An 18,919-nucleotide genomic window follows, 5' to 3' on the forward strand; every position below is an offset into this window, starting at 1 on the left:
GTGTTAATAACTTTTGCCAATTCAAGAATTATCAAGCATATGAGTTAAGAATATACTGAGTGTTTAACACAGCTAAATTCACACACTGCTGTTTAGTCCTCTTAGATTTTCCATTTAATTTTTTTGGTTGTGGGTTGTTTTTTTCCTTCAACCAACCTAGAAATTTCATTGTGTAAAGAATGTGTTCAGATATTTTACAATAAGAAATGATAAAAAGGCCTCTTCCAGCAGTGATAAGACTTTTCAAATACATTAAATGTTTGCTATTAAAGGATGGCACACAGTGAACTTAAAGTACAAAACACATTTCTGACAGAAATGCCAACTTCATTCCTTCTGTTTCACAGGAATTGGAAGGCATTATCTTCTCACCATGCATTTCTCCTTAATAAAGAGTTCCAAAACATCCATTCAATCTTCTGCTTTGACATTTCAGAGAACTTAGTGGTGCCTACAACTCCAAGACGAGAACAGCGAGCAAAGAAAAGGTATCTTCAAAGTAAATCTCTCTTGCAGAGTAGAGACCTTAACATCTCTCAGGAAGTTTTAGTAACTTTCATCCTCGATTTTGACAACCCGAGAGTCCCAAAAACTTGCTGTATTTAAAATGCTACTACAATAGAGGGGTAACCAAGATGCCCAAAACCGTACCTTAATAAAATGTCGAAGTCCCATCAAACAAATACACACTTCAGTTAAGACTGATTTTCAGTTACTAGTAAAATTGCAAAATGAGATGCAGGCAAAATGTGAAGTAGTGAAAAATCAACTGTTTGGTAACAAGACATACTAATATGCCCAACTCTGCATCATGTAGAATGGCCAGAGAAAAAGCTACATATTATCCATTACCTCATACAACTTTCCTTGACTGGAATTCCTACCATTACATAAATCTTGCATCAGCTACAGCTGTAGAAATTCTAGTTGCATATTTCTATCACTAAAGCAGAATTATAACTTTATTTGCAGTATGAACACCGTCCTTTCTTAAGATTATATAGTTAATTAGGTGAGGCTTTAAGCAATTATATTTTAAAAAGTAACCAGACTATGGAATTATAACCACAAAACTGTTTTAATTAAAGCAATGTAAAGATAATTCTTGACTCAAGTCATCAGTATTTCTTTATATACTGTTGAGATTTCAGAACAAATTAGACCCAAATAAATCTCTGATGTTATGTATAAACCCCAGAAAAACAGTAATAATATTAAACCATTTCACATTCCTATATTAAAAATAAATATTTAAATTCAAATAAACAAGTTATTCACCATCATGCTTTGTTCCAATAATTATTTACCTTCAGATGAAGCTGTTATTCTTAAAAACAGATCTGTTGAGTAATTTCTTGCAATGTGTTTAAGAGTCTTCTTTCAAATAACAGCATCAAGACATAGAGCAATTTATTATCGACTACTCAGCTTTTCATCAGATTTCTCTCATTTAATATATTTTCCCTTCATATGGGGTAAGAAATAACTGTGCTTAATTTCCATGTTTCTGAATGCATTTCCTCACATCCAAACTGTACAAACTTTGAGTTCAGGCCAAAATTTAGAGCATAGTGATGTTTGTTGACTACTAGTAAAATTCAAAAAGGCTGTGCAACCACAGACTTGAGTTTGCAGAGAACACAAAAATGAGTGAAGTTTTCTGCCAAAATGCAGACTTGTGAAACTAATAGCATGTTTCCTAGTACACCTTCAAATCTGAAGCCAACTGCCTCCCTATGGCCTGCAAACGAATTCACAAAATTGGGAACAAGTCTCAGACACTAAAACTGTGTAGCATTCAGCTATGGGCTACCAATAAGCATTAAATCTGTAATTTTCACTGTTTATTAACTTAAGAATTTATAAGGTTACTCTAAAATACAAACAACCTAATATTAGTCTTAGATAACATTTGCAATTTTGATCAAATCTGAAAATTTAATGTTGCTTAAATGTCCTTAAACTATACTTACCTCACAGAAGTATTTTTGCATAAGCTTGTACACAAGTTGCATTAATTGCTTGTTTGCAATCACTGAAAAAATATAAAATTCACCTCGAGATCACCCTCATCAGGCTCTGCACAAGACAATCTGAGTACAGGAAGCACAGTCAAGAGAAAAATAACACAATAGTCTTGTCAGACAATAGTGGTACCAACATTTATTGGAGGGGTATAAAATTACTTCTCTTGCTAGAGCACAGGAATAACTTTCCTTTTTTTTTAATATTTAACTCCTATTATAAAAATATAAAAGCACAGCATTAAAAGGAATCCTTAAACAGCATTTCCCTACATTTTTATAAGGCCTACATGTATACAATGTTCTTTGTATACAAAGAACTAATAAAAACCACAGACATTTTCTCTCAGGACTTTCAGGACTGTTGCATCTGCACATCCCCAGTAAGTGAGCTTTCATATGTGACAGCAGGTGTTCAACAGAATTCAGACTATATCAAAATCCTACACCTCCTCGATATTCATTTGCTGAAGGGATATTTATGATGCTTTCTTGCTCTTTGTTACTGAAAGATAAAAAGCTACAGCATCAATTGTAAATGGAGAATTTGAAGCCTCTTTCAGTAGCAGAGCTTTTTGTACAGCAGAGAAATAAGCCAACTTTTTTGCTAGAGGAAGGAAACAGCAGCTACCATAACATTTAATATATTCAACTAAACAAGACAGATCCACAGATTATTAAATGAAAGGTACTGTAGTAGTTAATTGAAAGACATCCAGAGCTCTAGGAAAACAATACCTAATGAAAACAATAGCAACTACAAGTTCACTTGTGTAAACAATACAAGCAACCCACAGACTGGAATGGGTATTCTACAAGCTGTGAGGAGCAAAACATGAATAGGGCTATAAAAACAACTGACCTAACAAATGCTACATTTCTAGCATCTGCCTACAACAGAAGAGTGACATGATCATTTAGACATTATAATCCTAGATCAGATTTTAGACTCTGCTTTGTTATGATCAGAAGTCACAGTCAATCCATGGTACTAAACCACTGCCAGCTTTCCAGACGTTGTCTTTATAGAAGCCATTTGTTGTTTGTCACAACATCAGAATGCCTTCTTTTAGATTCAGATGGTTCTGTTAAAAGTAAGCAGAAGCTGAGATTTGGATAAATTAATTTAAAAGATGGGCAGTAAACTTTTGGCTGCAGAAGGGAAAAGGGGGATAGCTGAAAAGGGAAAAGTTAAAAGAACAAAAGAGGTTGCACTACAAACAAAACTATCAATTTAAACGGAAATCTGTCCAAGTGCAGTATTTAATGGCATTAGCTAAAGCAACACAGCCTTAAGTTAGAAAAATCTGTAAAACGTGCCTCTTGTGATGTTTTCCAGTGGAAAATGTAATTTGGCACTTGCTACAGAATGAGTTCAACATCCCTGAATCATATTATCTGTTGGCTTGATTCCTAAATTGCTACATCTGCAGAAACAGCAAGAGATCTTGTTGTTCTCCTTGATGCAAATGATTCTACCAAAGGACTGTCAAGACACGAGTTACCACATAAAAGTCTTTTAAAAATGGGGATAATTCCAGGTACATTGACAAGCTCTTGCTGAGCACATTTCTCAGTTAGGTAACATACATTATAAATGGAGAGATATTTAATCTTTCCAGAGCAAGGCTTTGAAATTTTGTTTTGTTCCACTGTTTAAAAGACTGTGGACTGTACACTCTCCTTTATCATATACACGACTGTTGATTAAAAGGTGGAAGTTGGAAACTCTTATGAAAGACTGACCAGTTGATGCTGAATTTCATAAACCCCTTACAAGGTTCATGACAACTCAGTACATATAAGTATGTATTCTTACCCTGCTGATTAGCATTCTCTAATAATAGATGGCAAATGAGTCTCTGCTATCTATCAGCCAAGAACAGAAGACTGGTCTTCCCACCAGGCAGGAAGTCCTAGCATTTTTCTGACATTTACTGGCTTCATTAAAGATGCTCTTTTTTACCTTTTAGAATATTTTTACCTGTGACTCTTAGGATGACAAACCTTTTCTAGTGCTGCCTGCCTAATTTCAATGAGATTTATCTAAAGTACGATGAAAGATACAGTAAAAAGCAGGCAACAACAATGCTGTGCTGCTTATTAAAAAAGTAAAAGCATTTGATAATCTAGTTAAGAAATAGCAGATATCCTTGCTATAACTATGCATTTTAGTAGTTGTTTAGGCCTATTATAAGAATTCCTTGAACAACGGATTCTTGCCAAATTCTTTAGAAAAATGCAGCAGACACTGCATGTGCAAAGGCATGGAACACTCATAATATGCAGGAAAAGTCAGACATTCAGGGGACAGCAAGACTCCAGATCAAAACAACAGCTACATTGGTGCAGTCATCTTTCCTGAAGTCCATTTGTCCATTATTTCTGACAGCTCTATTTTGATAAAATATAAACATGATGCCCACGTTTCCACTATTCCTCACATCTCCAACCCAAGGTCCTCCAAACCAAATGGTTTGGAAAGCTTAAGTGGGGCCACCTAGCACAGCGCCAAGAGTGGCCCCACAGCTCCTAGGGAAGAGGAAAGAGGAATCACTGTGGCACTACAACTGCTTCCCAATGCACAGTTTCACAAACATAACTCGGTGCCAGTGTTCAGAGGTTTCAATCTTTCATATCTGCCAAAGCAGCCAGCACTGTACAAATACATGACAAGCTTGAAACAACAGTTCTAAAATATTAACTCCCCATTTAATCAGCTGACAAAAATCGCATGTTAAAAAAATACTATTAAAGTTTCCAAATCGCTACAGAAGACGTTGCTGAACAATACCACAACTGTAAAATTTGCAGTATACTCAGGTGAACTGGGAATAAGTTAAAAACTAAATTAATCCAAGATGACTCAGCTTCAGAAATCATTTTATTACATAAGAATCTCAGCTTTCCAGACAGGGAAAAAAAAAAAAAAGAAAAAAAAAGGAGGGTGATACAAGGTGAAAACCTATTCAAGGTTTTTGCATATTTGCATTAGCAATACTACAATTTACTCTGAAATAAAGCTCATTCTGACAACACAAGGCAAAGCTGAAGAGCAGGGTTAACCATGAGGGTTTGGGTTAATTTTCCTGAAAGACAACTTAAATCTTCAAAATCCACAAACAGAAGCATCCCACAGAATACATATCACAGAACTGAGTGTTCTCAAATTATTGAGAATATTTTGGCCAAGGCTGAGAAAAGGGAGGTGCTGATGTGTTTGACCTTGTCAACAGCTACAGCAAAGTCATCCAAAAATCCACTGAATTCCAGAAAAGCCTGAGCTACCTACTGCATTAAAAATAATATCATTAAAAAATTATAGGATACAGAGACAGACATTTGTGTCTTTTCATTTACAGCTTTTCAACATAACACCAAAAAAAAACCAACCAAAAACCCCAAAAAGTTAAACCCCAAAACAAAGCCAAATAACCGTCACAGTATTTTTACTAAAGACATTGTGCTTTTTGCCAATTAATAAAGGTGATTTGCAGCACTGAACATCACTTTTTAATTTTACAAACAAGAAGCAACTTTTATAAGATCTACAGACACACACCCATATGTGAAATTGCAACTGGAATCAGCACTACTCTTTCCTTTTATTTTCAACAGAGCAAAACAAGAAGGGACTGCCACAGCTTTCTCCCACAGAGCGGAAAGTATTAACAAAATCCTGATTGTTTAGTGTATTGCTTTCTGGGAATACCAACCATTCAATCTTAGATGTCATGTTAGCTGGCTTGGCAAAAATATAAAAAGTGAAAAGTGAATACATCCTTTGGGATTCAACAGGCAGTCTGTAGGGTTTTCCTTCCATCACAGTGGAAACTGCACATAATAGAAAATAACTTTCCAGGGCGTACCTTTAGTTTTTAAATGGCAGATTTAAAAATTAAAAGCTGTTCTGTTCTACTCTCAGATCTCACTGAATCAAAACCCACAAATCATAATAAAAAAAATAAAATCAACATATGCAAGGTAAAAGTAAAGATTTGAGGCATTTCATATATAGAAGAAACCATTAAGACAATAATCTATCATCTTCAAGTAAAATTGCACATAAACACGCTCTAACCCATTATTAAGGATACACTGTTCAGTTAAAAAAAATAAATAATCTAAACCGCTTCATTTTACAGCAAAGACAGAAAAAGTGATGCAATCCCACCTTTTTTTTTTTATTCTGTCCTTTTTCCAGTTTTTAGAGTTAAGTCCAGTCTTTTGTGGCAGCCAAGATTTCTCTTTTGAGGTTTTTATAATATTCTGAAGAACCATCCTCAAAATATTCTTCATGTGGACACTTGTAAACAGCAACAAATATAAAAAAGTGTGTAGAGCTAAAAACTAAGAACAGTTTCTGTGCACAACTACAGTGAAAAACTACTTAAACAGAGTATTTTTGGTCTCTGGCATATGAATTCAAGCAGTAATGACGAGCAGTGATAAGCAGTTCTAAAGAAACAAGACAGGCCACAGTTGTGACAGGAACAAGATAGGCTAGATCAAGTTTCACCTAATTAGGCAAGGTTGCAGTAGGGGAGTTCTGTGCAACAGTAATCTTTGTTTGCTATTATAATAATGACAAACAGTAAGTATTCATCTTAAATTTACATATAAGGCTCTGCCCATCTCAAAAGAGACAGAAGTGATTTTCCTGTTAAGGGGACAACGATACGAGATGTTCTAAGAGCAAATAATCATAACAAGTATCAGAAGACATTTCCATGACATTTTCTTAGATCAGGAAAATGTTTTAAAATGACCATCAGTTTAAAAACAAAACAAACCACAACAACAAATCTACCATGTATTTATGCCTAAAAATACTATAGTTCAAGCACTACTTTGTGCTTGGCTAAGTCTGCCTTCTTGCTGGACATAATTCAAGCAGCAGAGAATATAAAATGGTAAACTGTGTTTTTGATTGCCTCTTCATGTCAAGGGACAGAGAATGTTTGTCATCGTTCCTGTCAACATTATACAGGATCCAGAGTGGGGAACAGACAGAGAGATGGCACCAAGAGTGCATTTAGCTTTTGCTCTACAATTGCAGGAGCAAAGCATATTCTCCATTCCCTTAATAGAGAAAACTGAGATAAAGAGTCGGCAACTGACACAAGGGGGTAAAAAAATAGAAAGAAACCAAAGAAAAACAAAACAAAGCATAATCCAAACCACACTATGAAAGAACAACACACCTGAACAACCCAGCTCTCTTAGAACACAGCTATGATGTACGTTTTCTGTGTAGCCCTTCAGACGTTAGTTGCAGGAAAGGAAAAATAAGGGGTTCTCAGCTTCATTATCATCCACTGAACTGTTACATTATCCTTCCCTGCAAAGGGCAGCAAAGAAGAAAAAGCTAGTATGCCACCATATTTAGCCTGCTTCACTACCCAGAAATAGTAATGTCCTTCCTTAAATCATTTTGTCGGTAACAAAAACACTCTAATCCCAATCAGTATTCCTTCCTTCCCCAGCAAACATGTATCATAGTGAGAGGTTTATTCAGAATATAATTGGTTGAATCATTTCAGACTTATAAAATGCTGCAACTTTAAAAAGTTAACCTGTGAGTAACTGAGAACCTTTTAAATAGATAAGGAACCCTTCTTAAAAGGGAAGGGTTGTTTTGTTTTTGGAAGGATGGGAAAATCTAAAACCAGACTGCATCTTTATCTGCCAGAAAAACAAACTGTATCACATGATTAAATATTTCAGAGGAAAAGCTGGGTCTATATTGACAATATTGTACCACTTTTCTAACTATGGCTACTGGCTGAATTCTTCTAAAAACTCCCCAAACTCACAAAACCTTACTGCAACAGAAAGGCATGACATACACATGCAGACCAGAAATACATGGAGTGTCCAAAACTGAAGCTTGCCATCCCTATTGAGTAACTGGGTTCTTCCAAGAGAACAGGCACATAAACATAAACACATGTGTCATTGAACTTCCCTTTCACCCCATTATCCTCCCTTCCGGAATAACTAAAAACATCTGCAAGTAGTTTGTTAAATCAGATAAATAGTAAAAGCAATACATGCACAGTATAGCCCCTTGCTTTCTCTCTTATACATAGATGCATTGTCTCCATATTGTGTATCTGATGAAGTGCAGCTATTTGTCTGACTGATTTAACTGTTACTTTTAGGTAGGTAAATCTGAATCTAGAGTATATATAGAGAGATAAGGACACTACAGCCTGTGGTTGCTTAATATATTATCAGCCTCAAAACCCTCAATTAAAGAAATAAGAGTGTTTTCCTCCCCAAAAATGTGGAGGTTTCAAATATTCTAAATGAAGGTGAGGTACGCAGACAGAAGTTACAATCCTACTTTGAATGTATGAACCACATAAGATCCCAGAGGATTTGCCCTGTGTGACAAGCTCAACAAACCTATATATATGCAGATTATCTAAATCACTCAGTAGGAAAATAACTGCAGTCTGTGATCCCACTAAAACATTTTAACATGAAGACACTCATGACCTCTGAAAAATCACATGGAATGATGTAGAAGAAAGAATACAAAGAAAACTGGAAGCATAATTATCTAAAATAACACAAGTTTACATCAAATAATTACACAAAATGAGAAATTACATAACATAAAGCTATAGGTTAAAATTGGTGGATGTGAGCAACTAAGAATACTGAGAAGTAACAGACAAGTATACAGAAAAGGAAGAGGTAGAATAAAAAAACAACACTGTGTAGAGTATCACTAACTTTAAATTAAGGCTTGTTTTAATAGGTATTGTTCTACTTTACCACCTTATCTTACCCTCTCACTAATTTTCAGTTCTTTCCCTTGCTACATAAACTATATTGTAAATCCTTGATATGCAAATGTACCATTTATTTTGAACATGCTTACCTACTGTGTACAACTGCACAGAGGCCGAGCTAATCTTTACCCATATTTGCAGACAATTAATTTATACAGACACTTTAAGACTACTTCCAGATGAAAATTAACAAACCCCACAAAAACAGCTTGTTTGCTTTTTATACATTCTCTTTCAGTGCTTTTCAATCAGAAAATCATGGATCATGCTGGGAAAAGTAAAAAAAAAAAAAAAAAAAAAAAATCAAAAAAAACCCACAAGCAAACCAAACAACCACCACCAATAAACCAAACAACCCCCCCCCCCAAAAAAAAAAAAACAAAACCAAAAAGAAACAAAACCAAAAAGAAACAAACCAACCCCACCCAACACCTGACCCCAGCCAAAACTAAAGAAAAAAAATAATCTAATTTTTAACAAGTGAATTAATATTACTTAATGAGACTGTAAAGCCTAAGTGTACTTATCACTTCCACTTTGGTAAACTGACAGCTAAGTATACATAGTTCTTAAAAATGTTTCACGTAAAAGCAGGTGATGCTCTATTGCACTCTAACTGTACTATGCTCAGTAACCTATGCAGAACATAATTCATGGTGAGTGTGTTTCCTGTTTCCAATCAAAAGATAAAGAAAACAAAAGTGAAAAAGAACTGGATTTAAACATGTCAAATACATTCATTTATATAACATTCAGAAAAAAAATTGTGCTCAGCATGCTCTTTTCCAGAGGAGGATTCGTGCCTCTCCAAATGACAGAAACACAGTAGCACCCCCAGAACCCCTGCATATCTTACTCTTTTCCAGCATGACTACCAACACCAATATATAAAAATATACATAGCTATGTGACAATACTCACATTTTTGCATTCTTTCATATATTTTGAGACATCTTTTCTCACTAGAAAACTGCAGTACTTAACAAAACAAGGATGATGAATGAAAGGAAGGCAAAAGGTTTATAAAGAAACTCAGACACAATCGGAACACTCTCATTCCCGAGTACTGGAAGAAAAGAGGTTATTGAGATGCCAGTGCTTGAAAAATTCCTGTATCATTTGAGAGATCATAAGAAAAAGCTGACCAAAAGTTTTTTCCTGCTATTGAAAAACATATAGGCAAGTACATGCACACTCCTTATCAAGCTTCCTCATAATTTTACACCAAGGCTTCTTCAGAACTGAGAGAAAGAACTGAGCAATACTTGGTAGCTTCAGATGACTAGGAAAGGGCAACAGCAGTACATAGGGGTAATCCAGTAATGCACTGAACACTCAAATCATAAAGATCTCTTCGGGTGAATGTTGTAACACACCCAGAAATGCAAAAATGCTGTATTAGAAACACTGTGTAGTAAATCTTCTTAGTGTCTTATGTCCCTTAAAGTGCTTTAGTTTCTTTTTTTTAGACTATGATTTTCTACCTTAAGCACAAAAAAAAAATCCACTATAAAAAGGTATAAAAATGATATCAAAGTAGTCCAAAGGTTGGTACACATGAATCAAATTCAGAAGTTCTTTATGTTTATCTAAAAATGAGGAAGCACAGCAGTTGATACATAAATTATTCCACAGTAAGTATTTGAGTTGTACTCCAAAAAAAAAAAACCTAACACACTGGGGTAAACAGCAGTTTATAATTTAGCATTTAAACTGATTTAAACTTCCTTCACCACTTCACCTCCCATCAGTGCTAAAAAAACAAACACTACTGCTCTACCATCAGGAAAAAAGAAAAAATAAACAGAAAGTAAAATTACAGCGCTGTGCTCAGAAATTTGGCCCCAGGTGGGGTGGGGTGGGGTTGCAAGCAACAGATTTGAAACTGATTTGTTTCAATGTAAAGCTTGGATTTTTATAGCATATTCCCGTATCCAACAAGCTCTTGCTGAAGTGATGATAACTGACAACAAAACGGTAAACACATTGCACTGCACTGTACACCAAGAAGCTATTCAGAAAAAGGACTGAAAAGGTTTCCAAGTGACATGGGCTAGAACAGAAAACAGTCCGTGTGATCTGGTTTTAAAATAATGGCATGGATCCTGACACGACTTAGAGAAGTGCAAAGGAGGTCAACCACTACAGATTATTTTTTTTCCCCCACTATTAGAAGTACATCACTCAAACTTCAAGCTCAAATTCAGGTAACTTGGGACAATAAAGCAGTACATAAGGAAATTAAGCATCAGGCATGCTGAGACATTCAGAGCTGCATGCAGGGAAGAAGCTGCACAGAGATGAGTTTCATAGTTTATTTTTATGAGACACTTACAAGAATTCAATAACCTCCCAAAGTGTACGTACAGTCCAACTGTTTGGAGCCTGAACAGTAATTAACCCATTCTTTAGTCTGCAGAATCATCCAAAATTTCAGTTCCAAGAACTTGCTGGTTTTAAATACACAGTATGAAAATCTAAGTACTTCTCTTACAATGTATCTCAACAGCAACTTTGAGATTAAGAACCCTGTCTGACTATTTCTAAGTATATATTTGACAAAGCTAAGCACCTGGCATACACATGTATTATAAAAATTATCTTACAGAATTTGTAAGAAATAGCTGTCAGTTCATAGATGCTAATACTTTCACAGATGCCCAAATAACAAGTTAGCTAAGCTGCCAGTAAGTAACTTAAGTTTCAGGCAAGTAATAACTTACTAGATGTACTGCTTTCTGATGCTGCCCACATCATCACATGGTATATGCTCTGGCTACCATATTCTCCCCTCTACAAAATGCTAAGAGGCTGCCAACCATTTTACAGACATCAATTATACCATAACAATGTACAAATATCCTTTCCTTGTTCTGTATCTTGTCAAAGGAAGTGACTGATACATTAGTAACATTTATTCCAGATATTAAGACAATGTTTTTAATTGAAGTAGTTTGAAAACTCTTATCTTTGGCTGGTTGGGATAGATTCAGGTCAGGTTTTGACCAACACACTGGTTAATATTTTACAAGATAGTCAGATATCTGAAACTTGGTTTGTTTGCTTGTTTTTAAAAGAAGTAGTAAGTGTGGGGGAAGAGGCAGGAGAAAAGAGGCTGAACTACATTGAAAGTACAGTACCTTCATAATGAGTAAGAATGCCAACAAATGCTGTTCAATCGTGAATCACAAATTATCTAATTCTATTTCCGAATGCAATTTGTCTAAAGATTTTCTGATGCAAACATGCATTCAGACTATATCTCCTCCACTTAAATTGTATCTCCTATTCTAAACTAAGACTTAAGCCATCTTATTTGACAAAAAAAAATTATACGCAGGTAAGCACAGGCTGGGGAGCAGCTCTGTGGAAAGGGAGCTTGGGGTCATGGTGGATCACAGTGTGAGTGAACAGCATTTTGCTGTTGTGGAGAAAGTCAACAGAATGCTCGGTTGCATCATCAAGACATCACCAGCAAAGGTAAAGAAGTCATTATCCTGCTCTATTCAGCAGTTGTGAGGCCACACCTGGAATACTGGGTTCAGTTTTGGTCCCTGCTGTACAAAAAAGATGTGGACAGGCTGGAGAGTGTCCAGAGAAGGGCCACAGAGATGACCAAAGGACTGGGAAGCCACGTGATGAAAGGCTGAAGGAGCTAAGCTTATTCAGCCTTGAGAAAAGAAGGCTTGAGAAACCTTATCACCATGTTTCAGTATTTAAAGGGTGGCTATAAAGAAGATGGAGACTCTTCTTTTACAAGGGGTCACGTGGAAAAGACCCCAGGGGTAATGGGCACAAAGTACTCCCAGGAAGATTCCCATTGGACACAAGGGGAAAATTTTTCACAATGAGAACAATCAGGCATTGGAATCATCTTCCCAGGAAGCGGTAGATTCCCCAGTGTTGGGCACTTTCAAGACTTGACAGGGTGCTGGGACATTTAGGTCACACTTTGTCAAGAAAAGTTGGACCAGATGATCATTGAGGTCCCTTCCAACATGGTATTGTGTGATAAGCCCGTACTTAATGGCTATGGCAAACTTTGCTAGTCTCAAACCACCCTCTTTCTTTCCCTTTAAACATCAGAGAGCAGCACAGGCAATACTTTTCTCCAAACATTAATAACATGGCCCTGCCTACTGCTTTGTTCATCTAAGGCTGTAACTCTCAACAAGTCTCAGCTATTCAACTTAGTAGGTGTGGACAGATACGTTCTGGTTTTTAGAGGAGCAAGGTTTGCTGGTCTCCAGGTATCAAAAACTGGCTCTTGGGAAAGTAAACCACAGAATTAATTCAGATGCCAGTCAATCCACTGTGCTTCTGCGCATGAAGTCAGCCCATGGGATTTATGATTTTTGGAGGTCAGCCTGGCAGAGATGCTGGGCATGACACTGTTTTCTTGTTTTAGCTTCAGAGAGCAGGGAAGTTACTCTTCTTTGCCCCTTGGGACACGGATTACATTCCAAAATCATCCAGATATACCTCACCATATTCACCATGGAGTCATTTCAGGCTAAAAAAAAAAAAAATAAAAAAAATAAATCCAAACAGCCTAAGCTAATAAAACTGTTTACATCCTTCCTGCAATCTACACTTTTCTGTGCCTTCTTGTGCTGGTTTCAGTGCTTATCTGACCCTGCACCGAGTTGGTTTCAGTGTGCTTAGTTGGCAGAAAAGTATCCTGGGGACAGAGAGAAAAAAAAAAACAAAAAAAACAAAAGGCAAACAACTTCCTGCTGAGTTCACAAACTGAAACAGCTCAGTACAGAATCAGGTATCTAACAGAGCTAATACCGAAGAGAGGGCAGCAGGGAGGCAGGCCTACAGCAGCCCCTGCAGTTGTATCAATTTCACCTACACAAAACTGAAAACTCAGTTTCACACAGTCTCAATTTATAAACATTAGCTTAGTCATGTGACAGTTAAAATCCTTTAGTCGAACCTAAAGTACACATAAGGATATGTACATTAAATACAGTGTGCGTGACGTATGCAAGTTTAGAATAAATTGCTACCCGCTGAAGTTGAAATTCCTTAAATAAAACAGTTTTATAGCTACGATTTCCTCACACATAAATAGAATTCTGCTGCTAAGAAAAGCGATGAGATTAAAACTAAAAAAAAATAAAAAAAGCCTTAATTGTACTTTCACTAATGAAGTAGGCTAAATTATACCATGAATCTTAGAGGATAAGGTAATAATGGGCATAAATCAGAAGGAATGCAATATTGCTAAGTGTGGGGAGGAAAAATAATACAGACTAGCAACTGCCAATTAAGTTTTATTGCTTTTCCTTTTTTTTTGGTCCCAACTTTATATTTGTTCCTCAAGATTTCCACACAGACCACACATTTTACCAAAAAACCCAATATCCCTTACTTGCTCCTGTTTCAGGGAAAATCTGAAGTGTTACTGGATACCCAATAAAGATGTGAAAACTGGTGAAATCATAGCTTATCCTTGAAGCAACAATGTTACTGAACTGCAGAAATCTTTAGTTTCATCACACTCTTCTACTCACCTGCTAAACAGACAGAAAACAAAATTCAAAATATGTCACCTGGGGTACAGCTCCACAATAAATTAAAGCGAATAAATAAAAATACTGAAAGGGTGGGATTCCACTTTCCTACCCCCTTCTTCATTACCAATCTCAGTCAAGAGATCCACTCCCTCCTGTCCCAACACAGACAAAAGAATAGGCACAGACAAAAGAATAGTCACACTTAAGCTGAGATAATGCACCAGCCTGGCAAAATATGTAGGTATGTGTATGTGTGTACATATATATCATCAGCGTTCTTTGGATACAACTATTTTTTACATTTTTAGTGACCTGGTTCAGTGTACTGAGACAAGCAGTGCGATCCATTCAAAGTAAATGGTGGGAATAAGCAGTAAAGAAGAGGAAACACCCTCTTCCACCAGCCTCAGGAAATGGTTAACCCAGCTCATCCCTATTGTGAAACCTCAGTCTTGAAAGGAATTCAGTTCCTCCAACATTCTACTGCACCACAATGATAAACCCACTTTCCCCACACAAGCAAGATCACACGTACTTGCTTCTAAACAAGATTTAAGAAAACAGTGACCCAAAACCTAGGTCAAGTGGCTGAAAATTGACATTCAAAACAATTCTTTCCTTCCATTAAGCAGATTATATTTTTGTTTATCCTTTGAGTTATCATAAAATGCAGGCTCTGTCCTCCCAGTAGCATTGTTGCCTCCGACACATACATCTGCTTCTGAAGGATGGTGTCTATTATTGTACAATATAATTCTGTTATTGTCAATCTTAAAAAAATGCTTTTAGAAGCTTGAAACATTGAGCACATTCCCTGGATATATTGTCTAATACATCAGAGATTATTACACACTTCCAAGTTTAATTGATTCTAATGACAGATTTCCAAATTACTGGGAAAATGTACTGAAGTGTTAAAATTAATATTTTATATTTATTTAATTTAAAGACTATAATTTAAAAATCAATGAGACACAGGATTCAAGACAGATGGAAAATCTGTTCATATGTAAAGGTGTCCCTGCCCATGGCAGGGGAGTTGGAACTTGATGATTTTAAGGTTCTTTCCAACCCTAACTATTCTATGATTGTATGATTCTAAGATTTTAAAGATATTTGAAATCACCCAATATAATTCTCCAATTTAAGGAAAAAAAAAAAATAATCCCACTTTCCAGTGGTGTAACACAAGCCCAAGAATTAGATCCCAGGCTAGCATGTTCACTTAGCGTTGAAGTATTTTGAGCTATCCTGTGCTAGTAATTAATGTACATTAATAATAAGCTTTTAATTTAGACAAACACGTAAGACTTGTAAATTCCAGCAGTGAGTCATGATGGAAAGGGAGCAAGACAACTTCCCTTCACCTCCCCCAATTAAGCAATAATTTGTTTGCCTCTTTAAACCTCCATTCTCAATTTTTTCTTTTTTGAAGATGCCTCCAGATTATAGGGAGAAAAAAAAAAAAAAAGGCTGTTTAAAAATAAACGCGAGTTTTGATTTTAGTACCAAACACTAGACAGTGAATTCTTTAAAAAAAAGGAATTTTGTTTGTTCTATGTATGGACAACTGTTAACATAGTGGGGGCTTTTCCACAGCTGTATGTAATCTTAATATAAATAATCAGCGACATGGTTTTTTTAAATAATATACTTCACATCAAACTTGGATTTGTCAGATTAACATAACTGAATCTGGCAGAATGGAATTTTGCTGTCAAATAAATACCTCTTCTCACTAAAGTCTGCAATAAGCAACAATCTCATCTATGTTAATAGACGAAGAGAAACTAATAGTATTCTGTCCTTCAAAATTTTCTCATATATTTCATAACAATCCACAGGTATCTATTAAATAAATATTCTATTATCAGAATAGCCTGCAAGTAGTACTTTTTGTTGACATGGAGATGATTATGAACTTATTTTTACCATACAATAGCCCATATTCTTTCATCCTAAAAAAAAAAAAGCAATGGGATCCAAAAAACCACAAAATGGCCTTTAAGCTTTGTTGCAATAAATAACTCCTTTAATAATGGCTGATAAACTTGCAAATCATTCTCCACAATCAGTTCACATTTATTCAACAAACAAGAATGTTATCTGATAACTGTAGAGCTCTGAATTAATTGCAGTATATTTTATCTCAACATCACCAAGAATTCCTAATATTAAAGTGACACATTTTCCTTTAGACTTTTACAACATATTGTAGGGAAGAGAACAGTGTATGCTGATTTGAAAATATTTTGGGTTTTAATTAGGAATAAGCAATTCCACTTTGGACTTTTTGGAAAAGGTTTTGGACTGAATACATGAAAAGTATGTACTCATTTAAAAACAAAACCAACAAAACCAAAAAACCCCAACATCCAAAAAACAACAACAAAAAAAAACAAAAGAAAACAAAACCCACTATTTTCTTAATTCATCTGGAAGATAGCTTAATTAAAAAATAACTACCTGATACCCATCTTTGCTCTGTATTTTATCAATCATGTTATCTGTCTTCATAAGTCAGGAACCTATGTAGCAATTAAGATACTATTGCATAATGTAATACTCAAGATCCACTTATAATTGTCTACTCTAATATAAAATACGCATCAGTTATGGTCATCTTCGGAGATGAGCTGCAGTGTCACACAAAATTAACTAGACAAAAAATACACTAAACACTCTCTGAGCTTTTCATTCTCACTTCTATTAAAATAACACAACTGCCTGACCATACATGTAAAACCAGATATGTCCAACAAGTCTTTGACTCTAAGCCCTGCACACTATCCCATAAGGCTCCTCCTACATGCTTTCAAAAACATGAAGGCTGGCTGCAACCTTATCTATACATGTTTCTCCAAGTAAGTTAAAAGGCAAAACCAGAAAAGCTCTACAGCAATAGGTGCTAGAGGAATATGCAATACTAACTACTCCTCCTAAGAGATGCAGTCCACCACATGTTCTTACACAGCATCCACCATCACCCCTCATCACTTCATTGATGGGGTAGACTGGACTCTACATACTTCTATGCCTTTTAGCATGGCATGTTACCTCACATGCTGTAAAAGAATGATACCCCAAATTTAGGTATGTAATAGGAAGTGTTATATGCTTCTCAGCTGTAGCAGTTCTTTCTTCCATGGCATCTTTTCTAAAGTAGGAAAACAGTGCTTCCAGTAAGTGACTTTTCCTATTTGTCAGCAGAGGCAATTTTGGAACTGCCATCCAAGAAAAGGCATTAATTGTATTAAGGTGAAAAAAAAAAATCCAATACTTTTCATAAACAAAATCTGAAGTCCCACCAAAAAGATCCTACTGGGGCAGAAGAAAAACAGAAAAACGGGGGAGTGGGATGGGGGGAATGGAGGAGGAGATGATTAAGCTTTTCCAAACAGGTTATAGATTATATGGCTGAAAGAGGAGCTATTTTTGCAAACAAAATACAACTGTGGCTATTTTAACCCAGAAGATTTCCTGTTTGAAAGGAAATCACATAGCTCTGGGTTTGCATGTTTTATTCTATGGCAGCAATAAATACTAACCTTTTTTTCCCGGGGGGGGGGGGAAATAAAATCGCTGCACTCAAAGCATACTTAGAGCAACTCTTTCAGTAAGTTCCTTCATAGAGGTGATATTCAGTGTAACATCATATGCTACTCACACATGCCTTATGTCCTGAAGGCAATGAACGAGTTTATGACAGATGTGCCTTGTCAGCAAAGCTAAAAAACAGTAAGTGAGAACAGTGCAGTCCACATCATTATTGCTTCTTGAAGCCCAACTGTGTTCAAGACCAAGAAAACAGTTATTTTTCTTTTTTTCAAAACCAAAGTAGAGTAAGCAACATGAACCAATATGAAAAATCCACCAAGGAACAGAGCGGGAGGTATCCTGGTCACAAAAGAAATCATAAATGATAAGAACCTCTCAGAAGTAACTCTGCTCCTGCAAGGGATGGGAACAAAAGTCTGACAAAACATACGGAAAGAGGAAACAGATAATTCCATCTTCCATGCTTTAGGTAAGACTTCATTATTTAAAACTGTTGTACAGAATTAATATAAAATAAAAATCAGAAACTGTCCTCAATTACTTCAAATCTGATAAATGTAAGTAATAAGGAACTAAAACGTTTGACAGCATTTCATTTTAATTTGTTGACACAAGACTGCAGCAGTACCCACTTGTTACAACTGTTCAAGTCTAGTAATACTGAAGTCTCTCCTCTTTCTATTATTTGCTTATATTAAGTGTATTAAAAAATAAAAAATAAAAAAGGACCAGGGAGGAAAAAAGTTTCTAGGAATGTGAATTCAAGGAATTCCATCACCTAACAAGTGAAATCTCTACCGTTTCCATCTTCAGAATTCAAAATCTCAAGTAAAGATAACCAAAACATTTGGTCCAGTTCTACAACCATACGTTCACATCACTTTGCTATTGTATTCCAGTAAATGTGGTTGGTTTTTTTCATCCTTGCAGTTCAGGAATAAAATAGCTGAGAACCTGGAAAACTAAAAGCACTGTCACGGTGTCCATTTAAATACACATATTCCTGACT

At 35.8% G+C, this 18,919-nt stretch overlaps 1 protein-coding gene across 7 annotated transcripts in view; it reads right to left on the minus strand.

Moving 5' to 3' along the window:
- Window positions 1-18,919, minus strand: part of PPP1R13B (protein phosphatase 1 regulatory subunit 13B) — an 87,029-nt gene that overhangs the window by 52,536 nt on the left and 15,574 nt on the right. Inside the window, exon 1 of one of the 7 annotated variants that reach the window (XM_061464105.1) lies at window positions 6,199-6,439. The exons of the other annotated variants lie outside the window; for them this stretch is intronic. The gene's annotated coding sequence lies outside the window, so the exon portion shown is untranslated. Of the gene's footprint in view, window positions 1-6,198; window positions 6,440-18,919 lie in introns of those variants that run through there. 7 annotated transcript variants of the gene reach the window in all.

Source organism: Pezoporus flaviventris, unplaced genomic scaffold (assembly GCF_033815535.1).
Source record: "Pezoporus flaviventris isolate CSIRO_AGI_PZ_B2104156 unplaced genomic scaffold, CSIRO_AGI_Pfla_v1 ptg000036l, whole genome shotgun sequence".
Classification (NCBI taxonomy): domain Eukaryota; kingdom Metazoa; phylum Chordata; class Aves; order Psittaciformes; family Psittacidae; genus Pezoporus; species Pezoporus flaviventris.